Genomic DNA, 15,706 nt, shown 5'->3' with positions numbered 1-15,706 from the left:
GTCAATTTTGGCTCCTGACAATCTTGACAAAACATCCTTAGTCCAGTCCATCCTTCTTCCTCTTTTCTTCATTTGGAGTCTGAATTACATCATGTCTGATGCTCCTCCCCACCTTTCTGAGTCCCCTCCCCATTTTCTCTTTTAAACGTTCTCCCTAATAAGATCCTAGCATGTTTACTCTCATCTTGGCTTTTGTTTCTTGAAGAACCTACCTTTGCTTAGAGGCCCTTCATTTTCAACTACCAGCTCACCCTTTCCCAGCAACTGCTCCCTCTTCACCTCTTTAAGGCCTGGCTGTGATTCCAGCTCAGTTATTGGTGGTCTCTGGGTGGTGTTTCCCTTAGGCCTGCTTGCAACTTTTCAAGAAGTCCCATCATTAAACTCAAAAAAGTTACTTCTATAGACTGAATGTTTATATCTCCCCAAAACTCATGTGTTAAAACCTGATCTCCGACAGACATAGAGAATAGACTTATGGACACGGGGAGAGGGGAGGAGAGGGTGAGATGTATGGAAAGAGTAACATGGAAACTTACATAACCATATGTAAAATAGACAGCCAACAGGAATTTGCTGTCTGGCTCAGGAAACTCAAACAGGGGCTCTGTATCAACCTAGAGGGATGGGATGGGGAGGGAGATGGGAGGGACGCTCTAAAGGGAGGGGATATATGTATACCTATGTCTGATTCATGCTAAGGTTTGACAGAAAACAACAAAATTCTGTAAAGCAATTATCCTTCAATAAAAAAATTAACTAAAAAGAAAAAAGAAAAAAACAACGTGATCTCCAATGTGATGATATTTGGAGGTGGGGGCCTTTGGGAGGTGATTTTGTCATGAGGGCAGAGCCCCCAAGAATGGGAAGGAGATCCCAGAGGGATGATCCTTTGCCTCTCCACCATTTAAAATCACAGCAAAAAGGCAGCTTTCTATGAATCAGTCTCTCACCGGACATGGAACCTGCTAGCACCTTAGTCTTGAACTTTGCAGCTTCTAGAACTGTGAGAAATCAATCTCTGTCATCTACAAGCCACCCAGTTTGTGGTATTCAATTATAGCAGCCTGAATGAACTAAGATAGTTACCCTCTTTGAATGTAACACTTGTTTACTGCCAGGATTCTCTCTGATACAGTAGTCTGGCACAGAGAACAACCCGTGCAATATCCTGATGTGAGGGAAGACTTGGTGTGTCCTCTCCATGATGATAACCCATATCGCCCACAGGACGCCGAAACTTGCTTGTCTTGTGGGTTTGGGGAAGCACGTGATCTCCACACTCCTCTGAGCTTCCCTGCTGCCTTAGGCAAGCCTCCAACTTTCTATTGGCCTCAGGGTATAACCAAATGCTTTCTCTATTGAACTTCTCTTATTTTTGCCTGCCAAGCATCCAGTCCTCTTCTGATTATTATAATTTGATTTTCCCTTTGGGAATCAATTTTTTCCTTCTCTCAAACTATGTCGGTGTACCAGATTGCCCAATTGAATCAGAAATTAGAGTGTGGTTTGTTGGGTTAGTAAGAGTCAACTTGAGGTGTTGTGGAAGCTATTGGGGAAAAGGATCTCTTTTCTTTGGGACTAATGTACTGAAAGAACTTTCTGGGGCCATCTCATGGATACAAGAGCTGACATAGGAGGAAATCTGAATTGAGAGACAGAAAGAGAGATGAGAAAAACTGGTGACATCATTTGAGCCCTTGGATGCGGATGTGTCTGAAACTAACATGCCCTTGAAATTTTCACTTGTGTAAGATAATTGACACTTGTTACTTTGACTAAACCATTTTAAGTTGGATTTTTGTCACTTTAAAAAAGAGAATTCAACTAAAACTGCTATAAGGGCCCTTCTAGTTTCATTGCTTTAGGAATTTACATGTTCCTCACACCAGAGACATAACATTTAATGTCAGCTACAATGGGTAGAAGCTACAATGGATACAATGTTAGAGAAGACTCTTGAGAGTCCCTTGGACTGCAAGGAGATCCAACCAGTCCATCCTAAAGATCAGTCCTGGGTGTTCATTGGAAGGACTGATGTTGAAGCTGAAGCTCCAATACTTTGGCCACCTGATGCGAAGAGCTGACTCATTTGAAAAGACCCTGGGGCTGGGAAAGATTGAGGGCAGGAGGAGAAGGTGATGACAGAGGATGAGATGGTTGGATGGCATCACCAACTCAATGGACATGAGTTTGGGTAGAGTCCAGGAGTTAGCGATGGACAGGGAGGCCTGGTGTGCTGCAGTCCATGGGGTCGCAAAGAGTCGGACATGACTGAGTGGCTAAACTGAACTGAACTGACAATGGGTAGAAAGCAACTACTTCTCTATGCCTTCTTCCCAGAAATGAGAGATGGGGTTTTTTAAAAAGAGCCTTTCATATATAGTTTATATACTATAAAAGTGACTCATTTTTATGTATAAAATTCAGTTATTTTTTAGCAAATTTACAGAATTTTAAAATCCACTTTTAGAACATGTTTTCGTCATCCCAAAAAGATGTTTCATGTTCATTTGCAATCCTTCCCTGTTCCTATCCCTAGCCAAAGGCAGTCATTAATCTGGTATTTGTGTTAGTTGCTCAGCCATGTCCAACTCTTTGTGACCCCATGGACTGTAGCCCACCAGGCTCCTCTGCCCATGAAATTCTTCAGGAGTGAATTGCCATTTCATGGGTTGCCGTTTCCTCCTCTGGCTATTTGTCTATAGATTTGTTTTTTCTGAGTATTTCATGTAAATGGAATCACACAACATGTGGTCTTTGTGTCTGTCTTCTTTTTAACATAATGTTTTTGAGGATCATTGACTTGTAGTATGTATCATAACTTCCTTCTTTTTTTTAATCACTGAGCATTCACCAGAATCGAAGTCTGGACTGTTTTCATTTGTTTGACTATTATGAATAAAGCTTCTGTAAACATTTGGATACAGATCTTTGTGTGACCACATATTTTCATTTCTCTTAGGTAAATACTTAGAAGTAGAATTGTTGGTTTATATGGAAGTTTTAAGTTTAACTTTTTAAGAAAAGATCAAATTTTTCCCAAAGTGACTGCACCAAAAGTATTAATGCATGAGGGTTCTGTTTTCTCCACATTTTCACCAACATTTACTATATCTGTCTTTTTGATTGCAGACATTCTATTGGGTATGTATTGGTATATCATTGTGGTTTTTATTTGCATGTCTCTAAGGATTAATGATATTGAGCATTTTGTCATGTGTTCAACAGCCACATTTTCTTTCTTAAATTGTATATTTAAATCTTTTGCCCATTTAAAGATTGGATTCTTTTGTATTCTTTTTATTTAGTTGCATTTGTTCTTTGTATATTCTGGATTTAAGTCTTTTGTCAGATGAATGTTTTGTAAATATTTAGGAGACAGAAGTTTAAATCAAGAAGCTAATGGTCCTACCTCTTTCTTCATGCCCAGGATGGGCCTTGACATACCTGGAAATGGTAAAAATCTGCCTTTGAACCCTCTTCTCTCATGGACTTATGTCCTACTAAGCTGTACTCCTCTATTTCTCAGAACTAGGTCCTTACGTTAGTTTCTTTGGCTGCAAACAACAAAAACTAACTCTGGCTAAATTAAGCAAAAGGACGTTTGTTGGAGGGACTTCTGGAGCTGTTGACCAAGCCACGCTTAGGCCACTCACCCTCTCCCAGCTGGGCCAGGCTTGGTCACTTTGCTTTCTACAGTGGGGGGTAGGATCCTTGATTTACTCTCCCACCAAGACACCACACCATGGAGGAGAGATCATTCCCCAAAAGGAAATCAGGACATTAACTCACTAACTGTTTTTCTTGTTCTAACTCTTTTACTATATTATGCTGCTTTTCTTTGGCATCCTTAATCAGGCAGTCGGAGCTCATTTCCAAGGAAGAAGGTGGGATTACTTTAGAGAGGATATTGAGCAGATGACTGGAGAGGGACAGACTTCTTTCTGTCTCTTCATTCTTAGGATATGTTTTCCAAGAAACACCAGATCTATCTTAAATAAACTACCAGCTCTCCCTCTGTGTGTGTGTCAGCATCTGCTCCTGGAGAATAGCCTGTAACCAATAGCCCTCGGAAGCCCAAAACCCTCTACCCAATATCTCTGTGGGACCTCATGTCCTCTCTGCTTCCTTGCCTGAAAATGCACCACACTTAAAATTTGAAGGCTTGTATTTTATTGAATAACAACTGAAAAAAATAAAAAACACTTAGCACTTTTGCTTTGTTGAAGCCTAGTAGAACATGGGCCACCAGCAGCTCTACTAGAGCCGTGCAAGAAAATGTGACCAGGGTTTTTGCTCTTAATGGGTCTGCTCAAATTAGCATGGTCTAGTCCAGAAATACAGCCTCAATATGTGCAGCCAGTGTTTACAGCAGTACTTGAAGGACATCAGCTTCATTAAGTTGGGCTAAATGAACTTCCTTGAATGGGTCATTCAAGACATCTGCCTTATGCAGAAACAATGCTAGCTCTTTGCATATAAAATGAAAATTTAAAAACTTTAAAAAAAGATTTAGCATGCAGCCTGGCACATAGTATGCATTCAATATATGGTAGCTTATTAATATTATTATTATGGGATGAGAAAGGCCTAATCCAACTTACAATCAAATATGTAAATCAAAGGCAATTATGACACGAGAATGTTGTTAAGGCAAACATTTGGGGGGGTTGCTCTTTTAAAAGGGCAATTGCACATATACATTTTGACTTTGGCATTTGAGGGGCATATCATCTTTTTTAATGCCTATTCTAGACGTCTAGAGTGTTATTTTGAGTGGAATGAATGGCAACTGCCTGATTGAGAATACAGAAGAAAAACAGCATAATACAGCATAAAAGTCAGAGCAAGCTGTAGTGGGGCTGAGAAGATTGCAGTTTAATGGGGCTCAATTATTTGATTACAATAGACCTTTCAGTTGCCATAGAAACAAAACCACTGCTCTGAAAAAAGACACTGATGGGAACAGGCAGGCACACATCTATCAAAAAAAAAAAAGTTAAATTAAATGGAGCACAGAATGGCAATGAATGCTCCTGAAATTACTTTATCTGGGTGGGTAAATGAGGAAAGCACAGAGGTAACAGGTAGTGTAAAATGCTGACACAATGCTGGCTGATCAAAGCAGTCTCCAAATTGCAAAGCAAAATCAATATTTGAATCTTGGGCTCTTCTCTGTGACAAGACCCCAGATGCTGGTTTCCTGTAGGATTGTAGATGAGTGAACCATATTGGGGCTGGAGATAGGGGATAGTCAAAACAGAAGTCTGGATGACATAGTGGGATAGGGAGTAAAAGAGGGAGACAGAGACAAATTGAGACTTTATTGTCAATACAGTAAGTATCTTGAACAACATAGATTTAAATTGTGCAGGTCTACATATAGGCAGACTTTTTTTTATCATAAATAATACTGCAGAATGGACAAACTGTAGTGAGAGCCTTGAAGAAGTGCATAGCCAGAAGCTCTAACTTCAGGGATCTCTCTACTGGGATTTTCAATACAGAGCCATTACATTTGCAAAAACTTGAAGGAAAAAATCCTTTTATGATACCAGTGAAAATTTATAGGTACTCACTTGGTACACGCAACTTTTGGCAGGAAAGAGCACTTTAACAGGAAAGAGCTATCTGCTGCTACTGCTGCTAAGTCACTTCAGTCGTGTCTGACTCTGTGCGACCCCATAGACGGCAGCCCATCAGGCTCCCCCGTCCCTGCGATTCTCCAGGCAAGAACACTGGAGTGGGTTGCCATTTCCTTCTCCAATGCGTGAAAGTGAAAAGTGAAAGTGGAGTCTCTCAGTCATGTCCGTCTCTTAGCGACCCCATGGCCTGCAGCCTACCAGGCTGCTCCCTCCATGGAATTTTCCAGGCGAGAGTACTGAAGTGGGGTGCCATTGCCTTCTTTGGAACTATCTGCAGGAGGCTCCTTTTTGTCTTATAATACTTTAGCAAAGCTACATTGTAATTAACCTCAAGCCAGGTGCCCTCATCTCCTACTCATCTCAAGCCAAAGAACTACTTTCAAATCTTTCGATCACACAATGCTTAGCTTAACATGTTGGTTCTTTCCATAGACCAAAGAAGTAAAAATGAGGAATAAGTAATTAACAGATGACCAGATCTCTTCCTTAGCTTCCTCTTCAGTAATCTTGTGAACAAACTGTGTGAACAAGATAGCATGTAGAGAAAGATCAGAAAGAGTCAACAAGTGTGCACCCAGTAGGAGACAGTGATGAATTTGATTCCCTGTCTCAATGATTAGGGGCTTTCCTTGTAGCTCAGTTGGTAAAGAATCTGCCTGCGATGTAGGAATCCGCCTGCGATGCAGGAGACCCTGGTTCAGTTCCTGGGTCTGGAAGATCCCCTGGACAAAGAAATGGCAACCCACTCCAGTATTCTTGCCTGGAAAATTCCATGGACAGAGGAGCCTAGTGGGCTACAGTCCATGGGGTTGCAAGAGTTGGACACAACTTAGTGACTAAACTACTACCACATCTCAATGATTCACAGATCATTGAGATCAATAATTAAAGAGATTACTTCTTCCTTTCCCTTTAAGAACTTTCATGGCCAAACAGAATCTTCAGTGTTGGTTTGGGGGACATGAGTCCACCTTCTCCCCAAATTGTTGGCTTTTCTGACCAAATCAACATTTCTTTCTACCAATATTTGCTTTTCATGTGTTGATTTTCAGGTAGCAATCAGCCAGATCTGAGGTCAGTAACATGGGTATCCTTGTGCCACGAGCATTACATGTGTCCTCTTATTTAATCCTCCTGACAACCTAGGAGGAAGATATTATTATTATCTCCGTGTACAGATGGGGAAACTGAAACCAGAGAGGAATAAGCAATATGGCTAGTGTTGAGAAGAAAATGGTAAGATTTGAACCCAGGTCCTTCTTAGTAGAGACTCTAAGCCCTTAACCATTAGCATTAAATGAATTATATTGTCATTATAGGGTAGAATATTCTATAGACACTGAAATTACAAGAATTTTAGGGACATAGGAAAATGTTTCTTATAAGTAAGAAAAGCATGTCATAAACTTAATATATTGCATAATTTCAACCATGTCATTTTTATAAATTTGCAATCAAAAAAGACAGGAAGAAAATTATTCTATACTGGCAAGTGTTTTGGTTTTTTTTTAAGTTTATCAACTCTGTGCAGATCTGAGGCTGTGGATATGGGTGTTATCAGAATATTTTATTGCAGTATTAATTTCTTCAGACCAGACAAAACCCACACAAAGCCAGAGAAATGTCCAGAAACAAAGAGATCTTCAAAAGGTGGTGGATCAGAGGTTAGACTAACTACCAGGACTATTTTAAGATGGAATGATGGTCACTAGTTAGGGGAACAGAAAGGGAAGGCTCTACAGCCTGGGCTGAACCCTTCTACTCAGGTCCCCAGGGCCCTCACAGCGCTTTTCCTGATTCCCTCTCCTCCTCCTCTTTCCCCTCTTCCTCTTTTCTTCTTTGTCCTCTTATTCTTCCACTCACTTCTTTCTCCTCCTCTAGCCAACCTCTATCAGGCACTGAAGTCAGTCAATAATTGTGAAATGGTCATCTAACAGAATGGGCATCCGAGTTTTTCCTTCCTCAGTGTATATCTTTCCTCTTTCTGGTAACGGTGGGACCCTGAATTTTCTTAGCAAACTATCTCTACAGGAGCTGATAAGGCTGTCAATCAAGGTGCCTGCCCTCCCCTAGCCAGAGGATGGATGTGACTGAGCTTGGCTAGGTGAAGTCTAGTAGGAATTGGAATCTTGAGCAGATGACATAAAGATAGAATGCTGGGGAAGCAGATCATCCTGGAGAAGATGAGACCACTCCCTTGAAACCCAGATCTTCCCTGGGACCTATCCTTCTAAAGCCTCGTCCTTTTGCTTTTTATTCCATTCCATAAGCTACCCTAGGTGCTTCTAAGATTTATTTCTCTTGTTGCTGAGTTTTGCTTCCATTGGCTAGTCTGTTTCTGTAGCTCACCACCACATAGCAACAGAGGCCAACTCTGTGGCTGTTTATATAGGGTCTCAGTAACTTGGTTCAGACACGCAAAGGAGAATCGAGCATCATCTCCTCCTGGCTTCATTCTAGATCTTGTAGCCTGGACTTAATGGGCCTCGTTTCTAAACTGAGGAAAAGGTTGCAATTTTGGCTCCCTGTTGTTCAATCACTGAGTGATCTTGTTCTGTGTTCTCTCCTCTTAACTTTTTTAATTCGAAAAATTTGAAGCAAGGCCAGATTAAGGTCTAGGCTGTCAAGGCAGCTGCAAACCTGAAGGGGAGTTACATCATCATTCGGAAATGTGAAACCAGTGAGCTCAGGTTCCCCCAGGAGTAACTGTACAGAGCTGGTGGGAACCTAGTGAGTCTGCTCCATTGAGGACAACATTGCCCTCTGGGGATGATTCAAACACTCCACTTTTTTCTTTTTGGTATTTTTGAGACACACACATTTTTTTTAAGTCAGATGAAGTTTTTTTTTTTAATTTTTAAAAATTTTTTAAATTATGAGAGTATGATAACAGATTTATAGTAGATTGGAAAATACAGAACAAAATTGCATGTAGTTCCACTATATATTACAATTAATTATTTTTAAGTAGATAAATTGAGATTTTTCAGTTGAAGTTTCAATGTAAAACTCTCAAAAATTAACAGAATGAATAGACAGAAAAGTAGGATGATGCACTAGACCTGAAAAGCCCTTAATTTGACATAATTAAGATTTATACAATTTTCACACAAAACAGGGCACAAATTCTATTCAAGTTCCCATAAACTATAAACCAGGAGATACTAGAGCATACCCAGGGACATAAAACAAGGTGCAAAAATTTCACGGCCTAAAAGGATTGAAATCATCTATAGACTATTCTCTTATCACTGTGGCATTATGTTAGATATCAATATAAAAGTACATTTGAAAATAACCCACTTATTTTCAAGCACAATGTGACATTTGCCAAGAGAGATCTTTGACTTAGTCATTGAAAGCCTCAAGAAAGTTAGGAGACTGGGAAAACACAGAGGGTGATTGCAGAGAAGAAAGCATTTAAATGAGAAATTAATACCAAAATGAGAAATTAATATCAAGGATACTTTAAAAAGGCAATGTATTTGGAAATTAAATGTCCACTTTTAAATGATGGGTGTATCTAAGAAACCATAACAAGAAAAATTAGAAAACATTTGTATCAGAACAAACATGAAAAGATAATTTATCAGAATTTGTTGCATGCAGCTGAAGCTGCTCAATGAAACTAAATATAATGTGGAATCTTGAATAAGGTATGAAAACAAATAATGGACACTAGCATAAAATTTTGTGAAATTTGAACAAAATCTCTACTTTAGTTAATAATACATAACATGTTCATTTCTTGTTTTCTTTTAAACACAGTATTTCTTTATATTTTCATAATTGGATTAAGTTTCAAGCTTCATTCAAGATTATTTATTTATTTATTTATTTATTTATTTTGGTTTTCAAAGTACTTTTTACTTTTGAAAAAAATTTATTTATTTTAATTGGAGGCTAATTGCTTTACAATATTGTAGTGGTTTTGCCATAAACTGACATGAATCAGTCATGGGTGTACATGTGTTCCCCATCCTGCAACCCCCTCCCACCTCCCTCCGCATCCCATCCCTCTGGGTCATCCTAGTGCACCAGCCTGATCACCCTGTCTCATGCATCGAACCTGGACTGGTGATCTGTTTCACATATGATAATTTACATGTTTCAATGCTATTCTCTCAAATCATCCCACCCTCACCTTCTCCCACAGAGTCCAAAAGACTGTTCTATACATCTGTGTCTCTTTTGCTGTCTCACATGTTGGGTTATCATTACCATCTTTCTAAATTCCATTTATATGTGTTAGTATACTGTATTGGTGTTTTTCTTTCTGGCTTACTTAAACACAGTATTTCTTTATATTTTCAGAATTGGATTAAAAGTTTCAAGCCTCATTCAAGATTTTTTTAAAAATTCACTAAAATAATAAGCTTGCTAGACTTTTAGCAGTAATACTTTGTTGTTCAGTTGCTCAGTCATGTCTGACTCTGTGACCCCATGGACTGCAGCACACCAGGCCTCCCTGTCCTTTATCATCTCCTGGAGCTTGCTCAAGCTCATGTCCATTGGGTGGGTGGTGATGCCATCCAACCATCTCATCCTCTGTCGTCCCCTTCTCCTGCCTTCAATCTTTCCCAGCATCAGGGTCTTTTCCAATGAATCAGTTCTTCACATCAGGTGGCCAAAGTATTGGAGTTTCAGCTTCAGACATCAGTCCTTCTAATGAATATTCAGGACAGATTTCCTTTAGGATGGACTGGTTTGATCTCCTTGCAGTCCAAGGAACTCTTAAAAGTCTTCTCCAACACCACAATTCAACAGCATCAATTCTTTGGCACTCAGCTTCCTTTATGGCCCAACTCTCACATCCATACATGACTACTGGAAAAACCACAGTTTCAACTATACGGACCTTTGTCGGCAGAGTAATGTCTCTACTTTTTTAATACGTTATCATAGCTTTTCTTCCAAGGAACAAGCATCTTTTAATTCCATGGCTGCACTCACCACCTGCAGTGATTTTGGAGCCCAAGAAAATAGTCTGTCACTGTTTCCAGTAATACTAGATGCCAGAATAAATGGCACTATATCAAAACATTGAGTGAATATAAGTTAGAAATCTAGCATTCTATTCATACTTAGTCAAACAAGTGGGACCAAAATGTCATAAATTTTTTTAACTAAGCAAAAATTCATAAGTTTTCTAAAATATATGTATTATCCTTATTATATATATATGTTTATATTTGTATAAACTTGTCTACTGCACTTGAGAAAGAACAACAAAAAAGAGATGGAGAAATTGGAAAACATGAACTAAAAGAAATGGGATTGCTGAATATGAAATAGAAAAAGTGAAACTAGATAAAAGTTAAAGATCATCATATAGTCCAGTTGTTTTTAAACCTGGCTGCTCATTAGAATCACATCTGAAGCTTTGGGAAAAAAACAATACCTGGGCATTTGTATTTTTCCAAAAATTCCAGATAATTCTAACATGTATCTGGATTTTAAAGAGTAGTTACAGATTTTTCTATTAAATGGTGGTTTTAGTGATACAGAATTCTATTATGTTCTTTTGACCAATCATCATACAATGGTATCAAAATGAATAATAATTATGTAATCACAATAGTGGGCTTCCTTGGTGGTTCAACTGGTGAAGAATCTGGCTGCAATGCAGGAGACCTAGGTTCGATCCCTGGGTTGGGAATATCCCCTGGAGGAGGGCATGGCCACCCACTCCAGTATTCTTGCCTGGAGAATCCCCATGGACCAAGGAGCCTGGCGGGCTACAGTCTGTGGGGTTACAAAGAGTTGGATACGGCTGAGCGACTAAGCACAGCACAGCACAATCAATAGTAAAATATGCTAATCAGTTTCACAATTAATAGCCAGACAAAAATAAAAAACATTTATAATTGCAAGCCATCATGGAAACACGATTAACCTAACAGCATAAAATAACTACTTACAATCTAGGGGGTTAAGTAGAGTAATGTGGTAAGTAGAAGCATGTATACAATCACCCAGCCAGTCTGTCTTTTGGCTGGTGCATTTAATCCACTTACGTTTAAGGTAATTATCCATATGTTTGATCCTACTACCATTTTCTTGATTGTTTGAGGTTATTCATTGTAGTTCTCTTCCTTCTCTTGTGTTTCCTACCTGGAGAACTTCTTTTAGCATTTGTTGTAAAGCTGGCTTGGTGGTGCTGAATTGTCTTAACTTTTGCTTGTTTGGAAAGCTTTTGATTTCTCCATCAAATCTGAACAAGAGTCTTACTGGGTAGAATATTCTTGGTTGTTAGATTCTTCCCTTTCATGGCTTTAAATATATTGTGCCATTCCCTCTGGCTTGTAGAGTTTCTATTGAGAAATCAGCTGATAATTTTATGGGCGTTCCCTTGTATGTTATTTATATTTGTTGTTTTCCCCCTTGTTGCTTTTAATGTTTTATATTTATCTTTAATTTTTGTCAGTGTGATTATCATGTGTATCGGTGTTCCTCTTTGGGTTTATCCTGCCTGGGACTGTCTCTGCTTCCTGGATTTGGTTGACTGTCTCTACTTCATTTAGTTGTTTTTCTGGGGTTTTATCTTGTCATCTGGGTCTTCCTTGGTGGCTCAATGGTAAAGAACATGCCTGCAATGTAGGAAACCCAGGTTCAATCCCTGGGCCAGGAAGGTCCCCTGGAGAAGGGAATGGCTATCCATGCCAGAATTCTTGCCTGGAAAACTTCATAGACAGAGGAAACTGGTGGGCTACAGTCCACAGGGTTGCAGAATCAGACAAGACTGAGCGACTGACATTTTCACTTTCTTCATCTGGGAGATAATCCTCTGCCTTTTCATTTCAATTAATTTTCTGGGGTTGTGGCTTTCCTTTTGGAGGTTGCAGGATTGTAGTTCTTGTTTCTTCTGTCTGCCCTCTGGTGGTAGAGGCTGATGGGAGGGACTGTCTGTGGGGAAAACTGGGTCTTGTTCTTGTGGGCAGGGTTGGGCTCAGTCAAACTTTAATCCAATTATCTGCTGGTGGGTGGGGCTGTGCTCCCTCCCTGTTAGTTGTCTGGCCTGAGATGACCCAGCCTTGGAGTCTCCAGGCTCTATGGTAGGTTAATGGCACCTCCAAGAGGTCTCACTTGCCAAGGGGCACCTCCCAGGACTGCTGCTGCCATGCCTCTGTCCCTGTGGCGTGCCACTGCTAACCCACAGCTCCACAGGAGACCCTCCACCACTACCAGATAGGTCTGCTTCAGTCTCTTGTGGGGTCTCTGCTCCTTTCTCCAGGGTCCTGGTTTGTGCAAGATTTTGTTTGCACAAAAGTGGAGTCTCTGTCTCCCCTAGTCCTGTGGAAGTCCTGTAATCAAATCCTGCTGGCCTTCAGTCATATTCCCTGGGGATTCCTAGTCCTTTTGCTGGATCCCCAGGCTGGAAGCCCAACAATATGTCTCAAAACCTTCACAACAGTGGGAGAACTTTGTTATTATCATTCTCCAGGTTGTGGGTCACCCACCCAGCAAGTATGGGATTTGATTTTATCATGATTGCACCTCTCTTACCATCTTGTGGCTCTTTGGGTCCAGTTCAGTTGCTCAGTCGTGTCTGTCTCTTTGTGACTCCATGGACTGCAGCACACCAGGCTTCCTTGTCCATCACCAGCTCCTGAAACCTGCTCAAACTCGTGTCCATTGAGTCACTAATGCCATCCAACCATCTCATCCTCTGTCATCCCCTTCTCCTCCTGCCTTCAATCCTTCCCAGCATCAGGGTCTTTTCCAAAGAGTCAGTTCTTTGCATCAGGTGGCCAAAGTATTGGAGTTTCAGCTTCAGCATTAGTCCTTCTAATGAATATTCAGGATGGATTTCCTTTAGGATTGACTGGTTGGATCTCCTTGCAGTCCAAAGGACTCTCAAGAGTCTTCTCCAACAACACAGTTCAAAAGCATCAATTCTTCGGTGCTCAGCTTTCTTTATAATCCAACTCTCACAGTCACACATGACTACTGTGTGACTGTAGTCACACACACAAAACATAGCTTTGACTAGACGGACCTTTGTCAGCAAAGTAATGTCTCTGTTTTTTAATATGCTCTCTGCCGGGGTCCAGCCCCAGCAGGATCCAGGGGGTACCCTCAGGATGAACGGCGTCGGTGAGAGATAGAAGACACGTGAGACCAGCCTTGATAGGGCCAAGTCTGCGAGGGAGAGAGAAAGAGAGAGAAAGAGAGTGACCAGATGGGGGGTGCAGCTGGCAGAGTCTGGCAATGCTTTATTTTTTACCGTGGCTTTTATACCCTAAATTAGTACATTTCTAAGGGGAAGATAGTTTAACATTACATCAGCTTGTTCTTCATCAAACCAGGGTGTTTTCTGCATACTTCTTTGTTTATGAGGGTCTTGTACATTATCTTCTGGCCTTGGGGCCTATTGACATTTTATGACCTAGGTGAATGCAAATCTGTTTTCCGTAATCTATTCTTTAATGAACACAAAGGTCAGTCCTTTTGCAGAAGTTACCAGTTAAATTTATCTAAAAGGTTTACCACACAAAGACTCTGCAGCTCCAGTGAGGCAGCCCCTGTTTAGCATTCCTGGTTAAAATTAACAGGTTTAAACTCTTATTTTTCTAAATCTTTAACTATAACCACTTTTAGAATAATATTTTTATGTTCTCTAATAGGGCTTCCTCACCCCCAAAGGGCTCTGTGTCTATTAGGGCTTTTATGTGATCAGGTTCTTTATGCTGTTTTATGATTAGGGTATTATAAGCAATCATGCATATTAGTACCAAGGGCATTTGCCAAACAAACTAAAATACCAGCAAAGGAGTTTAAATTAAAACACTCCTTTCACCCTGAATAATCTCATAAAATACCACCACCTGGGAAATTTATTGATTAAAGTTCTAAATTGATTCTTATTAGGAAAGAGATCAGGGAAAGCCTTCTGCCTGTGTCACAGAAATTAGGGAGTAGTCTATTGAAGCAAGCATCAGAAAGACAGATATCATCTTTAAGGTGAGCCCTGGGGGCAGCTTTTCAGAGTCCCTGAAAACCTGATCTGCCTTGCCCGTCAGGTTTTCTCCCTCATGACCTTGTCATGGGTGGGATCTGTGCCGGCTCCAGCGGCTCTCTAGCATATTAATAGGTTTGTCATAGATTTTCTTCCAAGGAGTGTTAGGGGAAGCACACTGATTGAAACCGCCCACCCTGGCCAGGCACCATAGTAACCATTTGCATGAGTTGTTTTATGGCAGGAGATCCTGATAAGGAATACGGAACTAATAGGCCACCACCAGCCAGAAGAGTTCGGGAAAGATCGAGAGGAGACACTACCTGTCCGTCCACTTCCCAGAATCCCTCTTGCTAGCATCCATCTTGGCTGAGCGATGCGTGCGCCACCAGGAAAGACTGTGAATTAGAATGATTGGCCAAAGACCACCCGGAAACTAATCCCATCACCATAAAACCCAAGACTGAGAGCCACGCGGCAGAGCAGTTCTCCTGGGTTCCCTTACCTACTGCTCTCCACCCGGGTGTCCTTTCCCAATAAAATCTCTTGCTTTGTCAGCATGTGTCTCCTCGGACAATTCATTTCTGAGTGTTAGACAAGAGCCCAGTTTCGGGCCCTGGAAGGGGTCCCCCTTCCTGCAACAGGAGCACAGGTCTTTTAATTTCATGGCTGCCATCACCATCTGCAGTGATTTTGGAGCCCCCCAAAAGAAAGTCTCTCACTGTTTCTATTGTTTCCTCATCTAATTGCCATGAAGTGATGGGACCAGATGCCATGATCTTAGTTTTCTGAATGTTGAGTTTTAAGCCAACTTTTTCACTCTCCTCTTTCACTTTCATCTTTGGATGTGGGATTTCATATTCTGATGGGTTCCAGTGTCCTCCTGCTGGTTTTTCAACAGCTAGTTGTGATTTTGATGCTCTTGCAGGAGGAGATGAGCACACATTCTTCTACTCTGCCATCTTGATTTGTAATGCCAGATGAAATTTTTATTTCAAATAATGCATTCACAATGACATTTTCCTTTCATAAATGATTCCTTTTATTATCTGTTAAACCCTTTGATGTGAGTCTATGTGGTTTTCTGGTTTGGAAACTACAA

General features: G+C 40.6%; 1 pseudogene; it reads left to right on the top strand.

Moving 5' to 3' along the window:
• The first annotated feature begins 4,240 nt into the window (after positions 1-4,240).
• Positions 4,241-4,411, top strand: LOC133052595 (small ribosomal subunit protein uS14-like; annotated as a pseudogene).
• Positions 4,412-15,706: the final 11,295 nt, after the last annotated feature.

The sequence above is a fragment of the Dama dama genome, chromosome 4 (genome assembly GCF_033118175.1).
Source record: "Dama dama isolate Ldn47 chromosome 4, ASM3311817v1, whole genome shotgun sequence".
In the NCBI taxonomy this organism is placed as follows: domain Eukaryota; kingdom Metazoa; phylum Chordata; class Mammalia; order Artiodactyla; family Cervidae; genus Dama; species Dama dama.
Note: the sequence above shows the minus strand (reverse complement) of the source record. Positions and strands in the feature narration are given on the sequence as shown.